Source organism: Solanum pennellii, chromosome 2 (assembly GCF_001406875.1).
Source record: "Solanum pennellii chromosome 2, SPENNV200".
Classification (NCBI taxonomy): Eukaryota; Viridiplantae; Streptophyta; class Magnoliopsida; order Solanales; family Solanaceae; genus Solanum; species Solanum pennellii.
Genome location: NC_028638.1, coordinates 31,572,437 through 31,589,048, shown reverse-complemented (window position 1 = coordinate 31,589,048; position 16,612 = coordinate 31,572,437). Strand labels below are relative to the sequence as shown.

The 16,612-nt window shown below is 31.0% G+C and overlaps 1 pseudogene; it reads right to left on the bottom strand.

The window, feature by feature from the left end:
- Positions 1-11,950: 11,950 nt before the first annotated feature.
- LOC107009888 overlaps positions 11,951-16,612 on the bottom strand; it is a 9,339-nt pseudogene continuing 4,677 nt past the window's right edge.

Below are 16,612 nucleotides of genomic sequence, written 5' to 3'. Positions count from 1 at the left end.
CTGAGTACCAAGAAATTGTTCAAAATTCCCAACTTTTCTGGAACAAGCTTCAACAATTCTCCGCATCACTGCTTACCATTTTCAAGTTAGTCTAATTTTCGTTCTCTTTCTTTCTATTTTACGACTTCAAAAAGTATTTGGAACAGTTTACTATTTGCATGTTACAGTCATCATAAAGAGGAATCTCTTTTGAGATATAAAATAATAGGGTAAGTAGAAAGTTAGTTGTTTTTTGTTATAGTAGATGGTACTCTATTTTAGATTTTCTAGCAAGTAATATTGCTTCATTTTTCGAGTTTCTATCAAAATTGTGTGGACTTCTAGAACAAGAATTGTTTCTTTATCCTCTTGCGCTTTTGTCTTTTCAATTTCTTTTCGTGTTTTCCATTCTCTTTGCAGGTTTATACTTACAACTATGCAAATTTTGTAGATTGTTGACAAAGTTTGGTACTTGCCTGGTTCCTAACAACATATAAAGGTATGAGGTAAAATTTGATCCTTTTTTCTTTGTTTTGTTTTTTTTATGTGTTTTAAATCTTTGAAGATTAACTTAGAAGCGTGCCACTTGATACCTTTTTCATATTTGGAACTTGATACCATGAAATAATATAAACCTTTTTATTTTTTGATAGGGCTCTATTTTTCAGCTGATATATAATATCTTGAAGTGTTACACTGCAGGATTGCTTTGAACCTATAGTTGTTAAAAGATATGTAACTATATGTGTGAACTTGTGTCTTCTATGAAGTAGTATTTCAATTGGCAGTTGGAGTGCAATTTAATTGTTTTCTAACTATAATTAGGATGTTTTTAGTGTTCAAAAGAAGCTTCATTGCAGCATTGTGAAATTTAAAATTTGAGAAATATTTTATTTTGTATATCATAAGTTTCAAGTAAGTCATCAGTCATGAGCATAGATACTATGTTAATATGAAGTGGTCATTAAATATTGTTTGTTCGTAGTCTCAAACTATGCATGGGCATGATAAATGTAAAACCTCAAATGGAAAGATATAATCATCATCTAAAAGTCTGTTGGATGACACGTTTCCACCTCTAACATTTTGTCATTCTTATAACTCCCATAAGACAAAAAAAGAGTGTCACTTTCCAACTTCAACTCTTTAAATACACGACTTTGTCGAAGGATAATGGAGAAGGAACGTCAAGTCCTCACAATTAAGCACAAGTTTGTACTGTAATTTTTTTAATCGTTGTTATTTCTACTCCTTGCAACAACTCAACTCACATACATAATTTCTATCAAAATTGTACACGAGATCAAAAAAGAGACTTGGGCTTTCGACATTTTAATATGAGCAATGTTGATGACATTCATATAAATTGTAATCAGGGAAATCCTTATCTCTGGTGTGTGTTTGTGATACTATAAAACTCTAGCCTTCCTTTTCTCTTTGGTTAATGTATTTCCAAGTTTGTGATTTCACACCGCAATGAAAGCCTATTTACACGTTGTTTTTCTGTTTAACTTTACTGCATTCATGTATGTTTTTGTTGCAAAACAACAAAATCAGTGTCGTCTCATAAATGGGCTCTAAGAGGGTAGAGCGTACGTAGACCTTATTTCTACCTTGACGAGGTGAAATATAAGGTTCTGACTACACGGTATGACGTTGCAAATAAAGAATTAAGTTTCAAACTTCAAACTATCTCAATATTTTTCTGAACATTCTACCATATTTTTTATAATAGAAAACACACTCTCTTCCAGATTTTCAATCTACGAACTTTCTCTGAGTTTTGCAATTTCAGTTAACTTTTACCCACGATTTTACATCTACTAATCTTTTACTTCTCTGCTTGGTTGTTTCAGTTTTGGTATTCCATTTTTTCTAAAATGGCGGCCCTCAAATTCTTTGTTTATGTCATTATTGTTTGTTTAGTCGGATCTTGGCTGGATGGAATTTNTTTCTTCCCTCAAATTCTTTGTTTATGTCATTATTGTTTGTTTAGTCGGATCTTGGCTGGATGGAATTTAATTCTTTTTTTAAAAAAAAAAATAATTTGATGAGTATTTGTCCTTGTAATTATATGTAGCTCCACTCATATTAAACAAAAAATAGTTTGGCAGCTCAGATATTGGGGAAATCAGTTCTCAAAATATTATCAAAGTTTAGAAAGATGAGCGCATAATAAAATCTAAAAACTCTTTTAGAAGAAATGAGAACAGGAAGAAAAAACAGAGGACTGACAAAATAATTCACAATAGGGGAACTTACATGACCATAGATATGAAAAGAAACCTTTGCAGTTCTCTCGGAAATTGAGGAGTTAACGAGCTACTCAAAGATCTATACATCTGTATCTTTGTTCATTTCTTAAACTCCTAAAAGGTTCCTATGTACATTTCGAGACTCTTCAATTGTTTGGTCCACTAGTAAGATAAGGGATAACTAAAAGAAAAGTTATATCGCAACACAAAGAAGTGAACGTTAAACAAACTCTATAGAAAGAAAAATAGAAAAATTTAAAAGAGAAGAACCTAATAATCTTACCTTTTCTTAACTTGTATTATGTATATAGCTGCAGAAGAACATCCATAAGTAAATTGGACAATTTTGACTGAATAACTACAACATTTAACACTAAAGAGTGAATAAGAATGAGAGGAGGACTGTTGAGAAACTCACCCAAAGCCCGATGACACCTCAAAGAAGCAAAGGAGAATAAGAGTTGTAGAGAGAGAGATAATATAGTGAAGGAAATTGAAAGTTGTAGAGTTAAATCTAATACATAAAATAAAGAGTTAGATCTAAATTGATACATGTATTTTACTGAAGTCAAAAGACAGCATTAATGAGATAAGTTAAACGCTATAGTACAAGTGATACTACTTTTTATAAAACTATCAACTTAACTGTTAACACCTTGTGTTTACTTATTAATAATGGAAATTCACGAACTAAGACAACATGGAGGTACATTGTATATGTGTTTGGCTGTGTGTATGTAGTGTAGTGCATTTGGAAATTTTCTTGGGTCTTCACTCTTTCAAATTTGACTAAGGATGTATTGAATTTGTGTAAATAACTTAGAAAATGAAAGAACTGGAGCAATAATAAATCTAAAGGGACTTCGGAGAAAGAACAAATTAAATATATATTTTCATCTTTAAAGGTGTTTTATTTTCAAAAATAAATTTGCTTGAGCATCAGAGTGCCTATGCTCGAGTATGCCTCTTGGACAAATGAAGTTATTGCCTCCTCAATTGAATGAAGGAGAATGCGAACAAGAGAAATGTTGTGGTTGTTTTGGCTGATAATGAAAGCAAATCACGTGTTTGATATGGGTCTCTCTAACAAATAGATAAATAACTTTTGTTTTATGAGCTCTTTTTTGCTCAATTTAGTGTCCAATGCAGCAAGTAGTAGCAAGAAAATGAAGGAAAATTATCTGGTAATACAACTATTGTAATATAATGCATCTTAATTAGCAAGAAGTAATTAACTTTGGATATCATAGCTACCAACTGAGATTTGGATAAATAATTGAATATAGGAAAAAAGTTTTTGAGGAGTAGATGGAGAATGAAGGAAATTTACCTGCTAATACGATTACTGTTTTGAAGAATTGATATGAGCAACACTCAAAATGTGGCCTTATCCAAGTGGGAGTTCACCTAATTAATTGATCATCATATAATATTATAAGTGGGAACATTACAAATGAAAAGTTGAAATACCAAAATGCCCTTGTAAAATTAAATGATTGTATCACCATTTTTAAGGTAAAAGAAAGAAAACTGATTTTTCAACATTTAGTTATGCTTTTCACTAATTCTTTTCATTTTATATAATAAGAAATTCAAAAGTCTGTGAGTAACATCTCAAAAGTTGAAAGATCACAATTGATTTCTTTTCAAATTTGCCTTTTCCCATTATATTTAATTAATAATTAGATAATTAAACAATAGCATATTATCGCACCACTCATCAAAATTCGTTCCTATTCTCTTCAGCAACATTAATAAACCAAAGAAGATATAATTCCTCATTAAACAATGGTATAATGTCATTAGGTAAAAACCTTTTCATTTTCTTTTATTTATGAATTATATTTAAGAATCCAAAAAAAAAACATAATTTTACATTAAATATTATATTCAAATCAGTTATAAGTTTTTTCACCTCTCCCAATATTTCTTATATATTTAAACTCTATTATCACTATATTTCTAATTGTATGAGCAGTAGAAACTGAACTTCAATAAGGTGGAGTAGTACTTTTATTCTTTTTTTTTATTACATGAAACTACTTTTGCTTTATAAAATCTTGAATTGATGTCTAATTATATAAAAAATGGAATCTGAACTTATTTAGAGGGAGTAATACTTTTACTAACTTATCAATGAGTCTCCTGCAATGCTGATTATTCTGGAAAAACAGTTAATGTGAGTAAAAATAGACACAAATCTATCATATGTTATATTCTTAATTATATTGTTTTTTTAATAATATTATATGATAGAGATGTGATTTTTGCAGGGATAGGTTCAGGAGATGGCAAGTCATGTGAAATCACTGGACAAAACGCACTTATTAGAGATAGGAATGGAAGGATTTTATGGTGATTCAATGCCTGAAAAGAAGCAAGTTAATCCTCGTTTTCAAGTTGGTACACATTTCATCAGTAGCCATCTTATTAGAGAGATTGATTTTGCCACTATACATGCATACACTGACCAATCATAAATTTCTTAAACATCTCTTTTACCTTATGGTATAAACAAACTTATATTTAAAAAAAAAAGTGGAGACTACTATTCCTTTAAAAGAGGACGAAAACTTTAAGGCATTAAATATTTTGCAACTATATTGCTGACATTTAAATTATGTGTTGTGACGTATTAAAAAAAAGTACTCTTAACAAGTTGAATAATTGATATATTATAAGAATTGTATATTTGAAGTCGTTATCGTGTTACATTTGAAATCACTTGATAATAATATTTTTGTATGATGTGTCATAATCACTGTTCATTGATTCAAGCTTGAATTTTACACATCGTACGCTTATATATTAGAAGTATTTATACTAATTAGCACGATATACACGTGCAACGCACGTGTTCGAAAACTAGTATCTATATACGTATATTATGAATTAACAAACTTTGTTATTTTGCAAGTATACTTTATTTTTTACAAGTGTATGTTATCATCATTTATATAGTCAAGATTTCTCTTATGAGAACGAGAAATTGTTGCAGGAAGTGGATAAGACAAAACTTATCGAAGAAACAAGGTTCCAATCGAAGCAAATAACTACCTGGTTCATCAATCAAAGCAAGTGCAATTGACATATCAATTCACAGTCTGTAACATTTGTGAAGTCCAATCCCAGGAGATAGAGAGAAATCAACTATGTCCCTTGAAATAAATCAAGAACATATGTAAATTCCTGCACCTTCCATGCCATTAATGAAATCATTACTTCATAGAAAATTTTAAAAAAGAGGAAGAAATCAAGAACATATATAGGCTGATGGTGATATGAATATAACAACTTTGAATCAGAGTGTTAAACTATCTATTGTGGGTACATATTTAGCAATTGCAACACCGTTTTTTTCTTCAACTTTGTTATTTAGCTTTGCAGGTAATATTTTATCCCATATGTCATTTTTCAAACAGTATCACTTTCATAATTGACAACTCTGACTTTGTGCATTTACTAACACTATACACTCAGGAACCCCCAACAACTTCCTATGCTATGGTTTTGGGAATGAAGAAGATTAGCTACTAAAAGCGAACACCGACATCCTCTACATATGATAAACATTTACTTGCTAATATCATAAGTCAAAACTAAAATATATTATTTTGGTCGTATTACCTTAGTATGCACCATCGTGATGTCTATTGTACATATTTAGAATATTTCTAATAGTATATGACGTATGACATTATCCATCTTCTGCAACAACCATCACCAATGATTCATTAATACTAATATGGGAAACTTACATAAATATACTATAAATAAAAAATATTTACCATCTATAGCAATAACATATTTTTTCACTTTATCACTTTTAATACATTTATAATACACTTTTAATTCATATTATAAAAAAATAATTTATTATTCACATATAATACAAGTTTTATTGATGGATTATACATTTATCACACATTTTAATACACTTATAATAAAATGTTTCAACTTCTTACCAAACAACATAATGTATTTTTAAAAATAGTTATAATACATATATATGTTAGATGTGTTGTATACAAACACAATCAATTTATCTGGTTGAAGGTGTCACTTAGCACAAAATAGTGCATGAAAATATGGAAAAATGAGTTCGGAGGGGGTGGGGGGGTGGAGGGGGGGGTAATATGACTCTAATTAAGTTAAGATTTGTAGTTGAGATCTCGATCTACTTTTGAGGGGATTTATACATAGAGCCGTGAAAATAGGCTTAACCCATTGGGCCCGGCCGATCCAAACTGTTATTGGGGTAGGAACGTGATGGGTTTTTCAAGCCCACCTTGAGGCTTGACGGGGCTGTCGAGGTCGATTCATGGGCCAAAACTATTTATTTAAGGCTAATTTAAGATGTACGCTATGTAATATTACAAATCTTATTAGAATTTGGTGCGTCCAGATACGTGTATCTTGGAATATGTGGAGTCAAAATTAGGTGTAATTTGTTCTAGATACATTCTATCCAAATTGATTCGCATGTATCTAGAATACATACACAAATTTCGTGCCCTCGCCTCTCTCCCATCTCTACACTCTCTTATCTCGCTATCCAAATGGATGCATCACTCTCGTATCTGGTATCCTAGATACATGCTAATTACACTAGATTTTTTGCTAGTTTATTGAAACAATAAAATTATTTGTCATATTTGATTTGAAGTCTTCTCATTTTCTTCATGTTATTGACTTTTAAGTTTGAAAAAAAGGAAAAAAGTAAAAAAGAAAGGCTAGCCCGCCGCAGTCCAAAATCCTTCTAGGTTTGGGTTGAGCTGAGCATTATCAAGCTCTTTCAAATGACGGGTCGATCTGTCCTAGCCCATCAAACTTCTTGGCTCGCGAGACTTGAGCCGGGTGGAAGCACTGCCCTTCTTGACAACTCTACTTATACATTATCCCTAAAACGTACTCCAAAGTTTTATATTTCATAAAAGAAAATGATTCATATGTTTATGTTCCCAACAAATTCTTATTTATCCTTTTGGTCATCTAACATGAAAATTTTATGAAAAGATTGTTCGTAAAGTGTAAAAAACTATATAAAAAGAATAGTTAGTCATTATCTTTGTTATTATTTATCTTTTCACTGATGAAACTTCATAAATAATTGCATAATTTAACAAATTATAATAACTAATAATTGTGATATTAGTATTTTTGTTATTAAAATATCATGTGTGATTTTAGATAATGTATTAATTAGTTCACTATAAAAATTAATTTTATGTCAAACTTATAAATATCTTTGCTAGTTTTTTGAACTTGATATAAGCCATGTTTTTATGTTTTTTTTTTTTTTAAAAAGTGAATTTTACTATGAGAATTAGTTAGTGTTGAATTATATATTCTATTATTTATACTTCAAAGATGACATAAAATTAATTCATATATATGGTGAAATGACTAATCTGATAAAATATCCCACAATTTACAAGATAACATTATTTATTCCATCCGTTAAACCACACAACTCATTATAGCGTAACTATGTATATATATATATATATATATATATATTAAAAACTTCTTATTTTCTATATTTTGTATTTAAATTAAGCATATTCTTATGATTTTTTTAACCTTTTATTTGAATTTTCCCCCCTTCATTCATTGTTTTTCTCTTTTTTTTTTTTTGATTTTAGAGAAAATGGTCAAATGCCCCTCGAATCTATATTCAAATTCTCTACTACATACTTATATTTTATAGGTGTCTTATTACCCCATTAAACTATTTAAAGCGAGAAATAAATGCACCTCTAAATGTTGCACATGGCAGAGAGTGTGTTCACTCTCTTAAAGGCACGTGAGAAACAAAGAACGGATCAAAAAATATTTCAAAAATATTTTATCTTTTTGTTAAATATCACTTTTCAACTTTTGCTTTTAATTTTATTTTCTTTACATTTTTCATTTCTTTTTCCTCTTCTCTCTCTCTCATCATTCAACACCCTCCTTATCTATACATTTCCATCACCATTGTTGAACCACTGTGGCAGCCCCTCTCCTCACCCATACATCTCATCAAATACTTTTTCATAACTTGTCTCACTAATACTCACAACCATTAACCATCAAATATCACCAAATAATCATTAAAACAATTATTTATGTAGTAAAAAAATAAATTAAAGTCATTAATTTTCTTGCTGTAAAATTTATCAACCTTCAAATCTTATTTTTTGTCTCTATTACACTTTGTTTGGATCATTATTATCCATTCTATTGTATTGTATTGTTACTATACCTACAATGTTTGTTTTGATTGTTACTTAAAATGTATTGTACTGTATTGTTAAATTTCGTTGTTACGTAACAATGGAAACCCTATTTTATGGAACAACCAATTTGGAATGTTCCCATTGTTACTTAATTTCTTTTTTCAATTATATCTTTACATAATATTTTAAAATTTTATTTTACCTTTTACCTTAATTATTTAAATCTAGTCAAACCTCCTACCCTAGAATAATTAAGGATATTAAAATAAATTTATAAATTACAATACAGTACGATACAATCAAACCAAACAATTAAAATGTTAGTAAACAACAACAAACAATACAATCTAGCCAAACATTGTATCTACCATACAATACAGTACAATATAGTACAATACAATACAATACATTATGAAACAATGGGTAACAATGGTCCAAACAAAGTGTAACTAACGTCCAATGAAGAGCCTAAACTACATAATAAAAATTTCACAAAGTTGAGCAGCAACAATTCGTTGATTCTACTCAACCCGATAATTCAGTAATTTCTTAAAGGGTGGAAAGCATAAATTCTCCTCTAATTAAATAGATTAAAATGGCGTACTCATACTCAATTATAAGACTATTAGCCAAAACTTCAAGCTTAAAATTGATATTACAATTGTTAAATTTGAGTGAAAGAGGTGAAAAGAAAGGTTTAAATAGCTAATAATGTAGTTGTTGTGGTGTTGCTGATGAATATTGATACTTAATATGTGGGTTATAGAAGGTGGGAGTGGAGGTGGAGAGTGATTAGAGGGGTTTTGGGGAGTGATTAGAGAGGGGTGGAGAGAGATAGAGGTTTTGGAGAGTTACAACGGAAAGAAAAGAGTGGAGAAGATGAAGAAGAAAAAAAAAATATAAAAACGTTTTTAAAAAAAATATATATGTGATATTTGATAATTGGCGCGTGGTGCACACTACAAGGAAAGAATGTGGTTGTGTAGTTTTAGGGTTGTTTATATTCCGCTTTAAAATAGCTTAGGGAGGTAATACGACCCTAGGTGTGTAGTTGAAAATTCAGTTATAGATTGGAGGGTCATTTGATCATTTTCTCTTGATTTTATTTACCTTATTATTTTTTTGTGTTTTCTTTTATTTGATTTCAAATTTAATTCCAAATGTCTTGTATTTAAAATAAATTAATTTAGAATAGATATAAAAATAAGTGAAGAAAATCAATAAAACATAAAAATAAATTGTATATATATATATATATATCACATACATTTTCAAAAAATAATTAAAAGTGAAAAGACAAAAATTAATGAAAGAAAAAAAAAACAAAAAGTTTAAAGTGAGGAAGAAATTAAAATAAATATTTTTCATAGAAAGAAATAAAAATAATTAAAATTATATATGAGTTTTAATATCAATAATTATGTGTACTAGATAATTATAAAGTTAACAATTAAAAAAGGACACGTATCCAACTCATTACTTGCCTTCAATCCTCTATGTCACACTAGCTTTTCGGTATAGTTATTTCATTTTAAAGTTTTGGAGGTAATAGAATTGTGATTAAGTTAAAGTGCATCTTTGAAATTTCGCTCATATATAATTCAGATACTTATGCATTATCCTAAGTTTTATAATTTTTAAAAAAACAACAATAACTATATCCTGATCCAAAAACAAGTTTTCAGTAGATTTTGAATTTTTGGAATTCAATTTTAAAATTTCACAAAAGTAGATACGGTTACTTAGTACCATAAAAAAAAAGAGTTCATCAAAATGGTCATTTATATTATTATATATATGTTAATTAATACTGATACTGTATAGATAATGTATAATCATGTAACAAAATTATCATTAGCTATATTTTGATCCTGAAGTCCATGTGTTTGATAATCCTCCGGACTGTTTTGGCAGTATTGACTGCTCTTTGAATCTCCGAACAAAACTGATTTTTGGTGAGTCAGAACGAGAGAGGATAAATCTAGGGCTATTGATCAATCCATGATGCCTAAGGAGTTGATGTACTTACTTGCATGAGCTTCAATATAGCTATGTGACAAGTAAGTCGGTCCGCGACATGTTGGTTTGAGATTATATGACAAGTGAAAAAGAAGTTGTAGCTAAGGATCAAAGTTTGGGAGAAATCTTTAATGAAATGTATGGTGCTAGTTCATACATTTGGTTAATTTGCTAGTGGACAGGGGAATACTACACTTGTGAACATTTTATTTTACCATTAATTCATCAAAAGAATGCGGGAGAATGATTTAGGGTAATAGCCAAGACGAACTGATCCAAAAACATAACACAGTCATTCCCTTCTTTCTACCGTCCTCAAAAGATGAAATATATGGTCGGCAACATAACATAATAGCTACAAAAACAGAGATCACAACCATATTACAGTTATATTCTCTTGCAACAACAATATTCAAGCAAATTATCCTTGTAATAAACATTCACAAGTTGCCAGACTTCTATATGTATGCGAGTCAAGGGAGAACATTAGTATCAAGGAACCAGTTCAGTATATCGAGAAGCATTGAGATTAATTTGGACTAGTTCTTGGAAGTTTTGAGTATCTTTACGACTGCATATTCCTTTATTGGTGCTACTTTCAATGTTGATAGATTCAGTGAACATAAGATTTTGAAAGCAATATAAAATGGAGCTTAGCAAACAGATCCTGAGTTCTGGTACAAAGGATGTTTCTATCAGTGGTCAGGATCTCACTGAAAATGATGTGTATTTCTTAGATGCATTGCCCGATAATATTGGCGTGGACAGTTAAGATTTTTACTTTTGAGAGTGCCCTACACAATGCTGAAGATGAAAGCATGTAAACCACTAGAGGAACTACAGAAGTACCCATATATACAGGATTTAGTGAAGTCATAGATGTTATTTTTTACAGTGATCTTGGTAGCGCGGAACCTCAAAAGAGGCTTTCTTGGACCGAGGAGAACGAACCAAGTCAACTGTGAAAAAGCAGAGTTTGTTTCTCATGTTGGCGCAAATTGGAGCTTGTATGGCCAGCGAAGTGATGTCATTTCATTTTGTTGATCAAGGGCGATATTATGAGACTACATCACTTCAAAACTGAAAAGGAAGTGTCATTGTCGTTTCTTGATTTCCTTGGGATGTAAACAACATCAGGTGCAACAAGAACAACCTTGGAAGAAGAAAAAGGTAACCAGGAGAACAATTTTAAGGTAATCAGTATTGACAAATGATATGGATGGCTCAGCTCAAAACAAGAAATGGTGGTATTTTTACCAACTGAAAATGGATAACGAGTCGGACAGTGCTCTGCCCAAGCATCATCTTTCTAGTTTTAGAGTACAAAATAGAAAGGTGAAGTACCAACTAAAAGTAAAGTCAATCAAGAATCTTATTTCAAAAGAGCTAGTATAAAAATAAACAAAAAATTTACTAATTCTAAACAAAATCTGGCAAACTGCACTAAATAGTTGTACATGAAAATGAACATCTAAGTTATGGTGGAACCAAAACAAGAGCCAAATGTTGATGAAATGACCACAACTGCACTACCATTCCAGACTTGTTTGTTCCTTTCTTCTACTTGCATGCAGTCATTCAATAACACATAATTTGAGCTTTTGTTCATGTCCCACTTTGCCAAATGAATTTTTTTGTTTGTTCAAGTGAAGGCTCAATCAAGTTGAACTGAATCTTGTTCTTTTTCTTAGACACAATATCTCTGGTCTCCAATACCATTTTCTGTTGTGGTGTCAAGAAATCCTTACTCACCACTTGGTTGACGGGGATTGAGAGACGCATATGCTGATAACTCAAATCTGTACCATAAAGAGCTTTCTGAATTACAAGTTTCACTTGTGAAATCTGAACACCCACTCTTGAAATCTTCTCCTTCAACTCATTTGGCAAACCTGGAGTATCAATTATTGGCTTAATCTTTCTTCTCTTTTTCTCTCTATCTTCCAATTTACTCTGTTTTTCATCCAACAGAGTTTGAGTCTTGTTTCTCTCCATGGAAAGGTCTTCATCAACTGCTTCGATTGTTTTGCGTTTACGAGAGTTTCTTTCTTGTGAAAATCTTGCTTCTTTTAGCCCTTGGGAGAAGATAGTAGTAGTGATCAACAGAACGTTCACACATAAACGGATTCTTTCTAAAATTCTCATTCTCTTCATCATCCACACATTCACATTCAGAATCAATAATGCACAACTCCTCTTTCGACCCACCACCACCACCATCATCTTCATTTACCATTCCCATGGAAAAAGAAAATCTCCAAAAAACAGAGATAAATGTTAGAAAGCAATAACTTCAATATTGGGGATTCTTGATTTCTTGGACGCGCACGCTAGTAAATCTTCCAAAAATAATATGCTTATGCTTCACCTGTTTCTCTTCTGGCAACTTGTTTTTCATGGAATACAAAAATTTTTAAAAATTTCTGTATATCTTTTGAAAATTTTGCTCGTAAACTTTTATGCTCTTAAAATCGTGTTCTTGACCACTAAACTTGACGCCTACTCTCCCAATATATTCCCTAACCCCATCAGCTTTAGGGTTGTTTGATACTTACAGTTATATAAGTATTAGTAATATATATCGTTTATATATATATATATATATATATATATATATATATTTTGAAGTCTCTCATCTGTTTAATGGAGGTATGGTTCATACAGCCATTAAATGCCTTTATTTCTTCTGCTTATAAATCTCTTAATCGTTCGAAAAGGTCTCAATGAATCAGAACTGTTATCCTCAGAATAATTTTATTTTCAGAAAAAAAAAATGGCATAATAAATATATTGGATCCTAAACATGGCTTGAGATTTTAACTTTGACCTCCAATTTTGATAATGTTCAAACAGACTCTTTAACTATCCAACTTTTAATTAAATAAACATGTGAGTCCTACATGACACAATATTAGTAGGACGCCACGTTGGACAAAAAATTATATGTAGGATGACATGTAGGACATGTGTGTCTATTTGTTCAACTTCATACAAGTTTAAGTGTCTACTTTTGCACACTCAAAGTTGAAGGGCATAAATGTGATTTGGAACCAAGTTAAAGGGCATATTTATGTATTACGCCAAAAAAAATATATGCCATATATATATATATATATGTATATATAAAATTATTATTATTATTATTATTCGCACAATTTTTAAAATATCGGTCTCTGTGAAATTGTTCTTAGAGTATTAACTATAATTCACCTATTAACCAATATTTGAAAATTAAGAGTGAAATTAATGACTAGTTTGAGGATGGAAAAGATAATGAAATAGGGCAAAATTTAAAATTAAAATGGGAGGGAAGACTTTTCAAAATTTCCATACATTAGCAATATATACCCAAAATTCGTCATTAGCCTAATCAAGTCTGCATTTTATTTAATCTCATTTAACTAAATCATGAATATCACTAATTTTAATTTCTAGAGTTGAATGATATATGCATTCTACTCATTACACTCCCGAAACATGAGTGTGATACATTTAAGGTTGCCACGTTGGGGCGGCCTACTCCTATCGAATCGGTATTTAGACACGATATTGCATTTAAACTAAGGACTCATTTGGTATGATGAATAAGAATAAATAGTCCTAAGATAAGAAAATAGTCCTGAGTTAAAATTTGTTTGGTTGACATGTTTGGGATAACTTATCTCATCATTTACAGCATTACCATATACATGGTGCGATAAGTTATCCAGCCTAACTAATGACATGATAGTTAATCCTGGGATAACTAATTTCCAACCAAATGACCCCTAATAGTACAACTCAAAGATATCAATCATCCAAACAAAGAGTAAACAAGCAATGGATCCATCGACGGAAGATGAAGTTCCAATAAAGGAACACTGAACATCCAGAAATTAATACAGATCAATTCTTTGACAAATTGCTGCCACAATCTTTACTGATTACCATTAAACTTGTTGGGATTTAGCAAGTGTGAATGGGAAAAGAAAAGAGAGAATATGAAAAGTGAGGGAACTACTTTGGAAGGAAAATGAAAAGTCATTTGCAAAGTGCAAATGAAAAGTCATTTATCCCATATCGGCAAAAGAAAGGGAAATTGTTGTCCTTATAGAAGGAAACACTTCCATTACTTCTTAAAGAGCTAAGAAGAAGATGCCCCCTCGCGTCGTCGCTCGGCTTTGGATTTGGATGTGATTGATTGATAAAATTTTTGGACAAAAATTTATTTAATCAGTTTTTGTTAAATCAAATAAATCTTGTTAAAAATTATCTCTTATAAATTTGCAGGTAACGGTAACATTCTGAAAAGTTGTTACTCTTTCCGAAAAGTCGTTACTTTCCGAAAAGTCGTTACTTTCCAAAAAGTCGTTATTTTTCCTAACAGACACAATTTTTTGAAAAGTTGTTATTTTTTCAAAAGACACAACTTTCTGAATAAAATGGGTCTGAACAGATTTCACTGAGCAAACATGTTCCTTGCTGAAAATGGCTATAAAAGGAAGTCAATTTTCGATTTTTAAAACACTGAAAAAAAATTTCTTTCTCTGCATTTATTTTCTCTCAAATAAAAAATCAAAGTGTCGATCGACTGAGTCTGTGTGACTTGTTGCTGTTTTAAGTTCGTTGAAGTTAAAGAAGTTTGAGGTACCGCTATTTCTTTAACAGGTTTAATCCGTTTTATCTTGGGAGAAATTAATCCATAACCTTGGGTACAGTGAGGGGATTAAATTTCTTAAGGACACACAGTAGTTTCTGTGGACTCGGATTAATTCTTGTATTTTATATTTTTTCTGCTTCATCTTATTTCTGATTCTGTTTATTAACCTTATAAATACAGGTTATTGTAAGATTAACATTCTTAAGAAATTTAACAGTTTCTGTATTTGAGGTTTCTGGAGATTAAAACCTTTATGGTTTTCTACTCTGCTTGAATTTTTAAAATTCATTCGATTAACGATTAAAAGAACATAAAAACTTTATCGTTAAATCAGAAACAGTTTGTGTAAAGATTTGTTCTTTACTGTTAGTATTTCAAATACTTAACTTATCTGCCATTTGTGACAGAAAAAAAAAGACTAATTCAAGTCAAACAAATGCTGGAACAGTAAGTGCTGCAACAACAACGGTTGCACATAATCGTTCAAATGCTGCCTTAGCACCGGCTGAGAAACCTGCAAAGTTTTCTGGAGTCGACTTTAAGAGATGGCAGCAAAAGATGTTTTTCTATCTCACTACGTTGAGTCTGCAGAAGTTCATCAATGAGAATGTTCCTGTTATGTCAGATGAAACTCCGGCTGATGAACGATTCTTGGTAACAGAAGCATGGACACACTCAGATTTTTTGTGTAAAAATTATATTTTGAGTGGTCTGCAAGATGATCTGTACAATGTGTACAGCAATGCCAAAACCTCAAAAGAACTCTGGGATGCTTTAGAAAAGAAGTACAAAACAGAAGATGCCGGAATGAAGAAATTCATTGTGGCAAAATTTCTGGATTATAAGATGATAGACAGTAAGACTGTCGTCACCCAAGTTCAAGAATTGCAGGTCATAATCCATGATCTCCTTGCTGAAGGTATAAATTTATTTAATGCCTATGTTAGAAATGTTAAGTTTTCCCTTAATACTCACATAACCTTTAATGTAGGATTGATTGTGAATGATGCTTTTCAAGTGGCTGCAATTATTGAAAAGTTACCTTCATTGTGGAAGGACTTTAAAAACTACTTGAAACACAAACGCAAGGAGATGACTGTTGAAGAACTCATAGTAAGGTTGAGAACCGAAGAGGATAATAAGGCTGCAAAAAAGAGGTCACGTGGTAATTCAGCAATATCTGGAGTAAATTTTGTTGAAGAAGATTCCACAAAATTAAAGAAAAGAAAGAAAGCATCTGGTCCAAAAAGCAATCCTCCTAAGAAGAAATTCAATGGAAACTGCTTTAATTGTGGTAAACATGGTCATAGGGCTAATGAATGCCGGGGTCCTAAGAAGGACAAGAAAAAGAAAGATCAAGCAAACTTGGCTGAATCCAAAGGAGAAATGGACGATCTCTGTCCAATGTTTTCAGAATGTAACTTGGTTGGAAATACAAGAGAATGGTGGATAGATTCTGGTGCCTCATGCCATGTTTGTGCCAACAAAGAATTATTTTC